Here is a 15,394-nt window from a genome sequence, read left to right as displayed (position 1 = left end):
GACAGAGTGACTTACTGCAGGCTGGAGTACATATGTGCTATGTAAATCAGAAAAGTTGCACCTATATACATCTAAAATTAATTTGACACAGAAGGTAGTAGTATACAGTTTCTCTTGGTCAACTAATATGTGTGGCAGAGACCTCAGGGTAATCATATCTGTTCTTTCCCTCTTAGTCCAGCACCAGACTGGGACATGAGTTCTAGATTTGGATGAGTAATGCAAGTTGAGTTCTTCCTGTTTAAAGTGTATAACATATGCTATGTCAGATATTTTGGCTTTTAAAAGTATCTTGTTTCACCTACAAAAAATGAATGAGTCTAAGAAATCCCATGAAATTACTAAAAATCCAAATTTTATAGAAAATAATTCCAGAATTAAAAATATTGCTGAAAATTTTTGATAGCTTTGGAAAGCTATTATTTTATCTGTCCTATAAATTTTCACACAATGACAAAGTCTAGTAAGCTCTGCTTTTTATCTTTTCTTTGCTCAATTTAGGCTTCATGAAATATTTCTTGTCGGTTTTGCATCATCTTTTAATATCTACTCATTGCAAACCCATGAAGGACTAGATCCAGTTATTTTTCTGTTTTGTTTTCTTTTCAATTACCTCATCTAAAGCAAACTGCATTACTCACAAGAGGGAAGTGAAAATATTGTGGTATTTTCCACTGATAGGCAGCTTAACTACAAAACTAAACTGCACCAAAGCATTATTATCTTAGTGTGCAATTATCTATACTGGTAAACTATTGTTCTCCCCCCTGAAGGAGAGTCCTTCCTATAATAGCAGCACTCTTTCAAATAATTATCAGTAATGGCTTACAGATAATTTTAAATGGATTGTTTATTTTGCATGAAGGAGTATAGGAGAAGAGATGTTTGCCATACTGAAATAAAGATACAATATAGCAACATCACCAAGTATGCAAATAAATATAACCTGTTCTCTGTGACACCTCATCTAGTTACTGTAACTGAATCCCTTTTCTGATTTTTATTCTCCTTTTATATATAGTTCTTGGATTATACTTTATGAAGTTGTGTCATCCTATATCTGTATAGTTTCCATAATGCATGGAAGCTTTCCTAACTACTACATAATCCCCCTAATAAGAAGTTGCACTGGGAGGGTGGGAATTTCCATGTCCACAGCACTAGAAAGGTAATGGCATAGTAAATAATACAGTTCATATCGAAGTACAACTCTCTGGTTGAGCCATAAGAGGCTCAAAATGTTATTGCATTTTCTTATTTAAACTCTTTGGTTTGCGTAATAAATCAGAAAAATTAGGCATGTGAGTTGCATATCTCTACAAATGTTATAAACTAAATCTGTAATGAAGTTTACAATCAAGCAGGTTTAGTCTCAAGCCCTGTTGCAGACATGCTGTAGTCTCATCCAAGGTGCTTAATCTCAGAAATGTATCCAGAACATCTGCTGTCCTTTCCAAAGAACATTAGGTGACATAATTCAACACCAATTTCAGTTCCGAATTTCAACAAGCAGGACTATCTGAGGGGAGATTTGCAATCTTATGCAGTCCAGTTGTTTGGAATTATTGTCTTTGCCACAGGCCAGCTGATACTACAGAAAAATGGGTGTGATTTGAGTGAGAAATCCATGCCTACTGCATAAACAGAATTTAAAAAAGAAAAAAAATTCTGAATCTTAGTAACTGCAAAAAAAAAAAAAATCAGAGAATATACTATACTTTTCTTCCTTATCCCTGGGCCATCTTTACACCAGATTAAGAATAACTTCATAGTCATTATATATTTATGTATATAATTGTGCAGAGACATTACAGATCACTGGATGACTTGATATAGTCATTGTCCCTATCAACTCCTGTGAAGATTTTTCTTTAATCTGTTTTTCACCTTTGATAGATATCTTTTAAATCAGAATAACACAGTCCCTTTTGTGATTTTAGACCCTTTTTTCCCTCAAGTAGGGTTTTCATGAATTTTATTTTTTTAGAAAAACAACTTTAAATTCACAGAAACTTTAAAGTCACACATTTAGCTTGCTTTGCATGTTTACTTGCATTGTGGTACTCTCTCATGTATTTCCATTGAAGCACAATAGCTTCTTCCCTACTTCATGACCCATGTGAGAGGCACAGGTATATGACTAGACCTATGATCACCTGGAAGTAATCTGGAGAGGAAACTGTCACAAAGAATTCGTTGTGTTCCAGCTGAAGTGGAAGACCTTCAGAGATCCCACCTTCTGCCTCTCCAAAGGCTCATTCCAAAGCAGCTGTGCAATTTGTTATGTTCTCTCCATGGTAACTGATGGATCAGAATTTACTGTAGCCACTGGTATCATACAGAACAATACTCTGAACCCCGTATATTTCTATTCAAAGCGAGTCCTAAATATATGCACAGATAGTACATACCTCGAAATATATGGTATGTAACTATATTTCTTTTAATGTGGATTCCTTTATTCTGTCTCTATGTATTACTTAGAATACCTTTGTTATACAATCTCACTTCCATATGCCTGAGATAACTTTCATAGCAAAATATGTATTTTGAATGGATAAAATATTTCCCTTCCACCTAGTACAAAGCATAGTCTAGTACAGCACAGCATAGGTTTCTGAATGTCACACACTCTCCTTGAATTTATCTTTGACCAGACCATTAATAATTATGAAGGAATTGTGAATAGAGAATGGTATTTATCTTTCTGCTATAATGTTATCTTGACCCACAGTGCCACAGATAGTGTTGTCTCTGTCTCATTTTGGTCATTCTGTATTCACCTGTCTCAAGGTCAATGGGATGATACAATAATGAGAAAGTAGAACAAACACTGTCTAGTGGAAGAAGCATTTCATAAAAACCTGTGATGGCATCTCGACAAAGACAGCAAAGGAATGCCGCTTTTTAGCTGAGCACTACCTGACAGATTCAATAATCAGGGGAAAGACTTAATTGATGACATTTCATTAGCATAATGAGTAGAAGCTGGGAAAAGAGAGTCTCTTATTAATTAATCAAACAAAGCACGAACTGTTTCAGTCCCTTACTCTCTGCCATTTTCCATTAATCATAAGTCTGTGTATTAAACTCATTTGAATTCACTAGGTGTTGAGTATTTCTGTGGGGAAAGTATTGGCAGAGTGACATGCTCAAGTGAACACACTTGTGTAGCTATGAAGCACATTAGAAATTCATGTTTGTGGACCTAAGCTCTCATCTCTGCAGGAAGTGCTGACAATATTTCTTAAAAAAACACCAGACCTCAGTAGCCATAAGTATACAGATGAAAGTTACCCCTACTCCATCCACTGGATACTTGGTACAAGTGTTGAATCCACCAGGATGAAATTCCAGTGCAAGAGAGAATGCGGGACTATGGTGACAGCTGCCAGAATAACTTTTTTACATGTCTGCCAGGCATTGGAAAATTTTCCTTATTATTCTCAGTTGTATTTTCTTTGTATTTTGCTTTGCATTTATATAAATAAAGAAAACTAAAGCCAGAGGTGTTCATGAGTTCAAAAGGGCTAAATTTCTGCTTGCTGTTGTTGTATTTATTTGGTGGAGAGCATTTGTAGTCTGTCATGATGACTACCTCAATAAATTTTTAGTAGCTAGGAAAAAGGGAATAAATCAGGAGTCTTCTGTGATCTAAGCAGAAAGATATTTTTCCTTTCCATCTTTAGTGCACTTTTCCATTGAAGAGAAAAATATATCTGAATACCAGAGAGAAGCAGATTTTTTTGTCTCTTTTTGGTAGTGCTTATATTGGAGAAGACACATTTCAAAAGTCAGCATATTTAATTTCTACAACTTTATTATTAAGTTTATTTTCAACCCTGTAAATGACAGAGGCTTTTCTCTTTATGTAGCTGCTAGTTGTAATCATAGGATTCAGAATCCTGTTCCTTCCCTGTGAATCTTGAATTCTTTCTTAAAACTGGCTTGGTATCAGTAAAACAGAGAATAATTTTATGCAGAGACCCCTTTGTAGCTCAGTTTCTCACAAAGTTTTCTTTGGATACTTACTGATGTGGAGGTGATTGAGGTGATGTCAGATACAAGAGTACCTGCTAGCTATCAGATATTTTAGAGGAAAATGGCCATTATCCTTTTGAGAAAATATGTTTGTTAGCTGTGTTTCCAGTGCTACACACATTGATTTCAAGCTCAGATACAGGGTCAGGCCTTTAAGAGACTGTAAGTAGATTCTTACTATGTTTTGATAATTACTCAGTCCTTCCAAAGTGACTGCAGAACAGAGAAAATTTAGGCATATAAATGTTTTACTTATAAAAAGTAGTTGCAGAGACTGTTAAGAGCTTGACAAAGTCATGCTTTTAGATTTAGTTTCATCAGCCCCTTATTCAAATATGATTTAGTGTCTAAATATCATTGAAAACCTTGACACAAATATTTCTCTACTTGCTAGGTGAAAAAATTTAATTTCTCTTCCATTTGAAAATGGAATCAGTAGATTAAGTAATTTCTCATAAGCCTTAAATTTAATGGATGAAAACCACCAAAGGAAGGTATTTAGTGGTGATGAGACTTCAGGCACTTGTCACTGCACTTGAATATTATTTCAGCAGATAATAACCTCTGAAGACAAACTTACAAGAATTTTTTTCATAAGCTAGTATTAATTGATTTAATATTGACAGGATAAGTACAGTTAGTATATTCTGTAGTTAGCTAGGTTTGTTTTCTGCAGTAAGGCTGATGCACTTCAGTTTCATAGAGCTGATGCACTGCAGCATAAAACTATATAAATATTGCAGTGCTGCAACATTTTTTGTGCTTTTCATTTTAGTATATACACTAAAGTGCCAGAAAAAATACATTTTTATTAAAGTCTTCATAGTCACTGCAGAATTGTATTTTAAACTTTGTTTCAAAACTTCTATATAAACTTTGAAATCTACTGCACTTTAATTTCAGATCATATGCCTGTTTCTCTATATTCAGTCATAACATTCTCACAATTCACATGGAAATAAATGATATCCACACAGCGATTGTGCAACATCTTTTTCAGCTATACCATCAATGGATGTGAAGAAGGTAGAATTGATCAACAGATATAACATAGATATAGAATTGATCAACAGATATAACTTTTTCAGCTAGAGGAAAAGAAGAAGTGAATCAAGCAAAACTGAATACATTGTTCAAACTTTGTGTATATTTCCCATGGTCCTGAATCTAGTCAAAGTTCCTGAATGAGCCTTTGTATGATTTAAAACATGATTTGCTCAATATGAATCCAAAATATAGATAATAAAAAACTGCAATATTTTTCCTAATGATATAGTGTAAGAGAGAATGTACTCCATTTTTCTTTATTTGCTAAGCATTTTATGTTCTTTAATAGCATAGCTGGAGAAAAAAAAAAGCTCTGTTTTAAAAGTTCATTTTTGGGGGCTCTTTTGCAATAAAAGACTGCATATAAATTTTTCTGAATATTTCTATTACAAGCTAATTAAGAAATCTATCGAATTCTGGTAGTTCAATATCCAGTTTATTCTACTATTCAAATATGAAATATTCATACTTTGTAAATAGGGATTGGTGCTATCAGTGAAAATATAAAAGCAATACTGACAGGAATGTGAATATTTTAAGACTTAAAATTACTTCCTGAAAATTTATTTTTAAAGGTAATTCTAACCGCTATGGAATCTGTGGAGGATTACAATGAGACAAAAATCACACATAATCAAAGAAAAAAGGCTATGTTTATTTCATCTGAGCAGCATATTTCCCTGAGGCTGCAGGAAGATTTTGTGGTCATTTCGTAACAAGGAGTTGCAGATATCCTCCATTTGGATGATTCACACTAATGGCCATATTCCAGCCTCAGCCTCAACATAGCTTGTAAAAATGGTCCCGATTTAAATTCAAAAGCAGATTAGTGAGGTCTTATTGAAGTGAAAATCTATGAGGGAAAAAAACATTGAGTGAAATTAGACATACAATAGTGGCAGATTTTATAGACTTCTTCCAGTTAAAGTTTTTGGTCATATCCAGTTAGGTGGGTGTGAGGACTTGGAGAATGCAGTTGCATGTCTCAGAACTCTGTCAGAGAGGGAAGTTCATATAAGACAAGCCATCACAATGGAATGGGGGACAGCAACAGCAGTAAGATGGTAATTCCAGGCCTGGTAAAGCAGATTTGAGTAATGCATCTGGACAAAAATTCACACGGTAGCAAACTGGGAAAGAACACACATGCTGGCCCGAATTGTGGAAATGGCATCAAGACCCCATGGATACCCAGGACTCAGACTGTATAAAGGTGGTACCTGTAGAAGAACGACTCCAGGACCTCTGCCACTGAAGTCCCAGGTGAAGAAGGACCAGTGGGATGCTACAGGAATTCACATGGTGGTGACATCTTTTGCTTAATCTCTCTCTTTCATTCTCTCTCCCCCCTGCACTGGTTTCTATCTCTCTACCTCACATTTCCTGTTAAATAAAATCTGTACTATTGGCTTCATTCATGGTCTCGTTTGCATGTTAATTTGGACAGAGACGTCTTTTATAATTGGATCATGTCAGTAGGTTACATTTTCCTGCTGGTAGCTGATTATTAGCTCATGCAGCCACCAAAGTGTACAGGAAACAGACACCAAACTAGAAAAGGTCTTTCCCCATATTTTATTCCCCATATTTAATTCTTAAGAGTTGGCAATTCCTAAGTAAAACACCTAACTTATGGACTTTGCATAAGATCAGCACAATCCTCAGAAAACTTTTTTTAAAGACCTGATTTCAGAGGCGTGGTGTGAGTATGGACATAGAAGTAAATAATTTGAAAAAAACCCCAAAATTAGAATAAAATTCTTACAGAGACTTGTACTTGAAAAAGATTTAGGGTTTTTGCATACATCTACTGGGAGAGAGTCAAGGTTCTCATGAAGGTTTCCTAACCATGGATAATGAATATCTACTGGAGGACCGAGCTTTCAGGCTAAATTCCTTTTGCAGCTTTAGCCCAGAGTGAGCTGTTACATTTTAATTGTCCCTGTGAAGTAATGTACCACTCATTTGCTTGTAAGGCATGTAGTAAAATAAATTCATAGTTCCAGATGTGACCCTACGTTTTGCTATTTCTCATAGGAACTTTTTTGGAATTACTCTCTCAGCCTTTCTCAATGGGCTTTTATGAAAATACCATCTGTACAGTTAGTTTTGACATTAAATATAAATGCACATATTAAAGGAAAAAAATGTATTTAAAACAAAGTTTTGCCAAGAGGTCTAATTAGGGAAAGAAGAAAATACTGAATACCTATTAACCCCAAATCTGTACATCCTATAGTATGTTCTAACACATACAATGCAGATTGCTAAAATCAGTGCAAGACATCAGAAATTAACATTTGGATATCAGAACTTACTTGGTTGGACTATTTGGTTCAGTGAATTATGAGAAATGAGATGTAGTCAAGAATCACTGAATTTGAATTATTGGTAACATCTCTTGTCACATGGAATGTGAATATCTGTGTAGTAGCACCAAATGAATGAAGTTTAATTTCTTTACTTTTGCATTGTATTATATCTCAGGAACATGAATAATCTCAACATGTAATAATAAAAAATTGCATGTGGGTGGACCTGTTATTCCTGGAACATCCCTCTACTGGAATAAATAACCACTTCAATAATTTCATGCAGTATAGAAACAGTGAATTGAGTATATTAAGAATGACAAAGTAAACATTAAACATTGCAAGTGCACATTTTCAAGATGGAATATTTCAACTTCTTGTAACAAAAACATTTCCAATAATCGAATTTGTAAGATTTTTTCTATTCATAGAAAACCAGCTTCTTATAAAAATTAATTTTAAATATGTCTGGATTTAATTTGTTTTCTGCATGTACAGTAGTATGTTATTTATTGCTGTTACAAGTAAATTATATAATATATTTTCTGCAGAATGTATAGTCATAAAGTCTTGATAATATGATTTATTTAAAGTAACAACAGTTTTCAACAACTGTTTTGGAAGTCAAATTAAGTAAAAACAATTATCTTGCTTCTTAAAAAATACCTTACTATAGCAAAAAAAATCTAATACTTCAAACACAAAGATATTGCATTAAACAGTGTTGCTGAAGAATATGAGAATAACTTGTTTACAAAAAAAATATATTTATATGCAAGTTGTCCTTATACCTAAACCAAAGCTGGTAGAACTGAGAATACTCATCTATAAATATAGGCAAACAATTATACATTTTTTCACAAGAAATTGTTTATGAATTGTATGCAAGAGAACATCTATTTGCACTTGACAAAAAATTCTGGGATATATTTAATACAACATGTAAACTCTTTCCTGGTTAGCATCTAACTGACTATAATGTGATACAGAGTATACAGAGTATTTCTGTGGGAGGAAAAAAAAATATCTAAAGAGAAAAGATGTGTATGACTTGTGCACTACATGTAGTGATCTTAATAAAAATGACAAAGATATTTGAAATAGAAATTAATAAAAGTAATTATTTTCTAATATTTACACAGAGTGAAATGCTCTACATAAACCCATTTGTAATCTGACCAGATTCTATGCTTTTTTGTGACTTGTCAACATTTCTGTGTGACTTCAACATATAAGTTTGCAGCAGCTGTTGCCTGTTATCACTGTGCTTAGTAAGACAGACAACTGAAAAAATGGCCTCATAAATATTTCTAATACAAATTTATCAGTGCTTGCTTTTATTTTTGAATGTTATTATGATATCCACTAATGAGAATTACAGTAGCTTGCTTTACTCTGACTGTAACCTCCTAGAACTTTTTGGCACATGGTTAACTCTTTTTACCTGGTTATTTATCTAAGTTCCTGCAACCATAAAACCCAAAATTGCTTACACTTGTTAATGTTTCCTAAATATTTCACAATTTTCTCCATAGTTGAGCAACATATACAAAAAGAATCTTTGTCTGAATCCATTTTTTTTATCTAATTAGGTGTGAAGTTTTTATCTCAATTATGCTGATAGCAGCTAGATGTTTGGAAACAGAAAAGATGATGCCTCAAAGAGCGGTATGAGAAAAACACATAAGGACATTAAATTGACTAAACTTGCAAATGACTGAGAAGGGTTTTTTAGATCTCACACATGCTATGAAAGAAAAATGGAATAAAGCCAGAATCCTGACTATACAGAAGATTAATCAAAGCATTCTGACTCTATATTCTAATCTGATTTCTAACTCCATAAGAAAGTTCAGCAGAACTTTATGCCTGAAATCATGGCAGTGTATCAGCAAACAAATGAAATAGAAAAAAACTAGCCTTTGATGTTTGGAACCCAATACAGAGAAAATGATGCTAGCCGGAGTGAGAATAGACAGAAGCCATATATTCCCTTTTCACCAACACATCTATACCCTTCAAATAACAACAGCTGAAATGAGCATATTATGAAAGGAAGAATTAAGTCCTTTCCATCTCCTAAATATGACAGTCCCTACTATCCCAGACATTTCTAACTTGGCATTACCCCATGGTTGGCTTAGTAGAATCATACTGGTTTACAGATCTTATAAGAATCATTAATTCTGTTCTGCTGATGTGTGCATGTACACACATTATTCACATTCCAAATGTAGCTGATCTGTCAATGACCACTATTGACAGCAGCTGACATTTACCCTCACTCTGATGCATTTATCATTTGAATGAGGAACATCAAACTTAGAAAAATAAATTTCTCTTAGAAGGAAAGTTCATTCCTAAATATCAACAAGAATATGTAACTGGCAATCAATGTCTTGAAAAGCATTTTTCCTAATAATATCCTATGGGTTGGAGGGCTGGTCTTTAAAAGATGAATGTCTTATTAAACATTATTCATCATTTTCTTAAAGTCTATCTGTACTCAGGAATTTTTAACCACTTCAGATGTTTATTCTGTTTTGTTTCCTAGCTTTCACATGTGACCAAAGTAGAGATATCTTCTATAAAATACCTTTGGAATGTACTGTTCAATACAGAATTGCTAAATCAGTGCACTCAGAACTGAATAAAAATGATCACACTCACCATCTGTCACAATCCCTTCAGATGCCAGCTCCAGCTGGCATATTGACTGACTGATGGTCTGAGAATGTCCTCTTGGTTTACAGAGAAACCTAGAAGTCAAGAAAAGTATGCTATTCCCAGGTATCCCTAGTGTATTTTAACTTTTAATGAGAATAAAATAGTAATTTTTAAAGTCCTCAAAGGCACATTTTAAGGTGATGTTTAGTTTTTAACTAGTTTTTAAAAAATGTTTTGAGATCTTGAGATGAAATGTTTTCAAGCTCAACACTTTTTATCTAAATGCAAAGTGTCATATTTGAGTTCAGCTTATTTGCTCTGTAGCGAACCTGAAGTATTTCTTATTCTCTCATGGCATCTGTGATCTTTTTTTCTGTGATTTTTGGGTTGATGTGCAACTTTCTTCTATTTGTTCTCCATTACCCGAGTCCTGCTTGTGGATATTTAGACTCATATTTTCATGTTCTTATTTCCTTTATTTTCAAATTAGTTCCTAAACCAAGGAGTCATATATATTTTCACTAAAATTTGGATTCTGTGTTACTTATTTTTAGAGTATTGTGTCCAGGAGATTTAAAATAATAGTTTTATTTTTCTAGAAGTCAGGACTCTTGCATTTTAGCCAAGGCAGATAGGTAATTAATTGTGAGGGAAGCTGCACCCAGCTGCACAGCATCCATAAAGAAAAGGAATCATGCAAAGATACAAAAAGGGGATCCTGTCTACAGTGGCATCAGTGTGTGAGAGGTACAGCTAATGTAGTTTTAAACTAGTGAGATCAAGTCATAACCTAGCTGAAGCAGCACAAGGGCTCCAGCCTTTTCCTTTCTATGACTGTTATCAGCATGTAGAGCCCTCAGACAGGAGCTGTCTCCATTTCAGTGCCATACTGAAGGTGTGCTTTGCCCTTCCTTTCTTCTTAGTGAAATTTGGTCTGTAAATTGTTTCAATAACACCTTAGCAGCCTAATTGATACCAGGAAATTGTTGCAGGAAATATCTGCTTCTCCCTGAGAATCTTTTCAAGAAGCAGATGATGTTATTTCAGCCTTATTGCATCAGAGGCTTCGTATCACCTGCAGTGCAAGCAAAGCTTGAGATGACCATGTATCAGACCAGAATTACACAAAGCAACTTCTCTGCCTTTCTAACATTACTTAATATGAAACATACACAATAAATATAATTATTTACCATAAAATTAATATGATTGGAAGTTGCCTACCTGATTCAATCAGTTACTTTGGAAGGCAATTGTAAAGTAAAATTTGACAGAGCATCTGACTGGTTTTTCTCTCTTTATTTTTCCATATATTTGGCAACTATATGCTATCTCATTTTTTCTTTGATTTTTATTGAAATTTGATCATTATTTTTCCTTCCATGCAGATATGAAACATTTCCATTTCTTTTTACTCCCTTTTCCTGCCCTTTCCTTTGACTGATTTGTAATCTGCATTTTGGTTCTTCTGTATCTCAACATATCTGGCAGTAATCAAATTCCAGTACTCTTCCTGTGTGAAACTCACAACATTCCTAGTAGGGCTGAAGCAGTACTGATTATTAACTTCTCTCTGTAAACTTTCAGCATGCTTGGTTTGACATGTTTCCACATGCATGGTTGATTTACTTGTGAAAAATATTGTGAGGCCTTGCTTTAGAGTGACCACTGACATCCTTCTATATCCAAGCATGATGTAAATTGGAAGTCATTCCAACAGCAGAAAATTGTCTATATAGTTTAGTCATTAATCAGTTATTAATCCGGTACTCTTTATGTTCTGGGGTTTTTTTAATTGACTAGTGGGAAAAAGAAAACTGTTGGTTGGTACTGGCAATAACAGTATGGCATTATAGATTTCCAGCATTATAATTCTATTTCCACAACAAAAAAAAGGATTCTTAGATTATGCAAATCTGCAATAGTTCCCTTGACAACCATGGTGAATGTGAATTTGCACTACATACATGTTTCAACTACAGTTTTCATTGATGCAGCAGTGACTCTGCATATAATTCTTTCACATCATTAATTTGCTTTTAATGGTATTTTTTAGCTGATCCTAAATGTAGTATTGATTCAAATACTATTATTACTACTTTTACATGTTCTTAGATCTTACTGTTAATGTTGTCCTGAAAAACAATCTGTAAGAAACTGGTACCCATTTTAGAAAGAAAACAAAAAACTCATTTAGAATCTCATTTTGACAGCAACTTTCTTGCTATTGTGAGATCTTCAATATTATAATTTATGGATTTTCTTTTATTTGCTTAACTTTAACTTAATTTCTTGCTATGCAAGTGAAGATCTATGTCAAATTTTGAATCAATCCAATCAGAGGGTTATATTTATTATTCTGACTCCACAGTCTTCAATGTCATATTATCTTAATGTGAGAACTTTAGATGAACTAAGTGTTTTCTTAATTTGGAAGCCTAACTCTTCTTTCACATACCAATCAGATTAACATAACTTGTTTGATCTTCTTGTGGAGAACATTTCTTTATGCTATTCCTGTGTATTTCTGTGTGTCTGTCCATATGGTTAACAAATCTGGTTGAGTTCATATTTTGTTCACAACCATACTGTATTTTAACACTTACTATGCATATATGTTTGTTCAAGGGGAACAATCTGCCTGAAAAAGATCCATTGAAGGTACTGCTAGCAGTTGGTTTGGAATTCATGCTGGGAAAAGTATTGTTAGACAAGATGTTGGAACAGAAACGGTGCCAGATAACAACTTGTCATTACGTACAGAGATTTCCAAATATTCCTAGTTAGAAAACAATGGTTTTACAACCGCCTAAAAGGAGTCAGCCTAAACAAGAAACAACCATAAGACATCAGTCTTTTTGAATGGAGGACAATTATTAAACACATAAAACAATGATAGACATGATCAGTTTTAGGGATTTGTCTACTACTTTCGTACCTTTCTGCTTAATGAATAAGGAATTATGGCTTGACCTGGTGTTTTAATCCAGATGGAGCATTCATTTCATATTTATGGAACAAGAATACAGGTAATATTATTTACACTAGGTTCTATCATTTTAGGATATAGATTAGATTAATTTTGTACTTTTCACTTTAGATATAGAGACAATTTTGATTCTGGGCTAAAAATTTTGTTTGAAACCACAGTCAATGATAATACTGCCTACATTCTCAAAAATCTATGAAATACTTAGAACAATTTTACAATGACTCCATGAGAAGCTTGTCAGAAAGTGACTTTTCCATATTAAACATATTTCAGCACAGACTACCTTATTCTGTCCTGATAATCAGATATTCATGAGCAGATAATCATGAGTAGATATCAGATAATCATGAGCATTTTAGGGTTCACTTAGATTCAGAAACTGTATTTCAGCCATATATGTAGAAAATGCCGTCTAAAAAACGGGCTTTTTCAAAGGAGAACACTAATGTCCTCCCTGCTGTTACTTATCTCTCACTGTAATCTCATGTCCCTACAGGAGGCACCACTCCACCATTCTATATAATGACTGTTGCTGGCAAATGAAAGCAATGGAACAAATGCCAGCCCTTCCAAAGCCAAATTCTGTCAATGCCTGCTCCCTGGTTGGCAGAGAGCACCCTACTCAAATGCTAAGAGGTTTGTTGGCTTCACTGTCTGCTATAATTCACCTTGTTACAGAAGAAAACAGCTGTCCCACGATCATGTCCTGGAAATGTTCCATAACAACTCACTGAGTTAAAATCCCAAGTTGACTGCTTGTACTAGGATTCGGTGTCGTGGCTGCTGGTGGATGAGCAGTAGAGTAATCTCAAGGGTATAGAGTGTAATTGATTACTTTTTAATGCTATGTCTGGAAAATGGTCTGCACTTGAAAATATTTATTGCATGCACAATTAGCACAGCTCTGATATTTTATGTGCTCAGAAAGCAGAGAAGTCAAATGAAACTTTTCATTACATGCACAACGTTTTACACACTGCTAGGATTTCCTATCCAGTCGTCAGATAGATTGGGTCAGATAGACTGATCTACCCATGAAACCCTGAGGAACACCAATACATAGCTGTAAAGTGAAATAAGCCACCTTTATCCCCAGGAGGCATCTTTCTACTTTCTTATCTTATATGGGCATCAGTTCAATATCATGATGTTGTGCTAAAATGTTTTGCTAAAGAATTTCAGTCTAGTATTACATAACCAAATGGATTCAGGTTCTGAATAGAGAGATATTAATTACAAAAATACACTTTAAGCTAGATTTGGGCCTCCAGTGGCTTTAATCCTCTATCTTTTTCAGTTAATAATAGCCTTTAATTTTAGGGAAAAAAAGAAAAATAATTGTCATAAAGAACAACTCAGAATCAATCTGTTCCCAGTCTGAAGATCACCTGTGAACTTTTTAATTTCTTGAAAAACATTCTCAAACTAGTTTCAAAGCACAAACTTTCACTGGAATACCTGATTTAGTTTTCATAGTAAAATAAAAATATGACTAAAAAAAAAGAAAACAGAACTATTTATAACAGAAAGAAGACTGAAAATATTACATAATGTCAGATAAATGACTGTCAGCTAATTTTAAGTGAATCTAGGTGTACCTACAGTCACAGATGCAGATTGAGAGAATATCAGATTTCTTGCTTTGACAAACTCATTAAATATGAGAACTCTGAATATGGAAAAGGAATGCATTTTTACAGGTATCTATATTTTGTCTCTTGAATATCTTCTTCATCTCTGGTAGTAAATATAAGTTCTGTTTTGGATATGTCATTTTTAATAAAAATATCAGTCCCTAAAGCTTCTTGGTATGGAAAATGACTTGTATTTTCTCAATAGAGAAAGGAAAAAATGTGAAAAGAAGCAAGAAATATTAGTTGTTTCTGATGATTTCCATAAAAACCACTGAAACAACTTTCATAGGACACTTCCACTTTGTGTGATTAAAAGTAATGGAATTTGGACTTTAGCACAAATATTTCTTGCCCTCTGGTTAGTTTTTCTGATTTTACTCAAAACTTAAATTTGTACAGTTATATTACAGGTTCATATAAAACCAGCAAGTGACACCACCTTGAATAGTATTCTTATTCTAGAAAGAATATTCAGACCACCAGACCCATTCAGTCTTTTCAGTCATGACAGCTGACCAGTGCTTTAGTCATAACTTGTGACTCGAATGCTCCCTTGTCAGCTAGCTACAGGATAGCAGCCTGGCACCTCGGAACCCAGAACGAATGACTCCACTGAGATGACACTTAGGAAGTCTGCTATTGTTCATAGCTATGTAGGACACACTGCCTGTGATGAAGTCCATCTCTTTATGCAAGTATTC

This window comes from Molothrus ater, chromosome 6 (assembly GCF_012460135.2).
Source record: "Molothrus ater isolate BHLD 08-10-18 breed brown headed cowbird chromosome 6, BPBGC_Mater_1.1, whole genome shotgun sequence".
NCBI classification, from domain to species: Eukaryota; Metazoa; Chordata; class Aves; order Passeriformes; family Icteridae; genus Molothrus; species Molothrus ater.
This window is presented reverse-complemented; position numbering follows the sequence as displayed.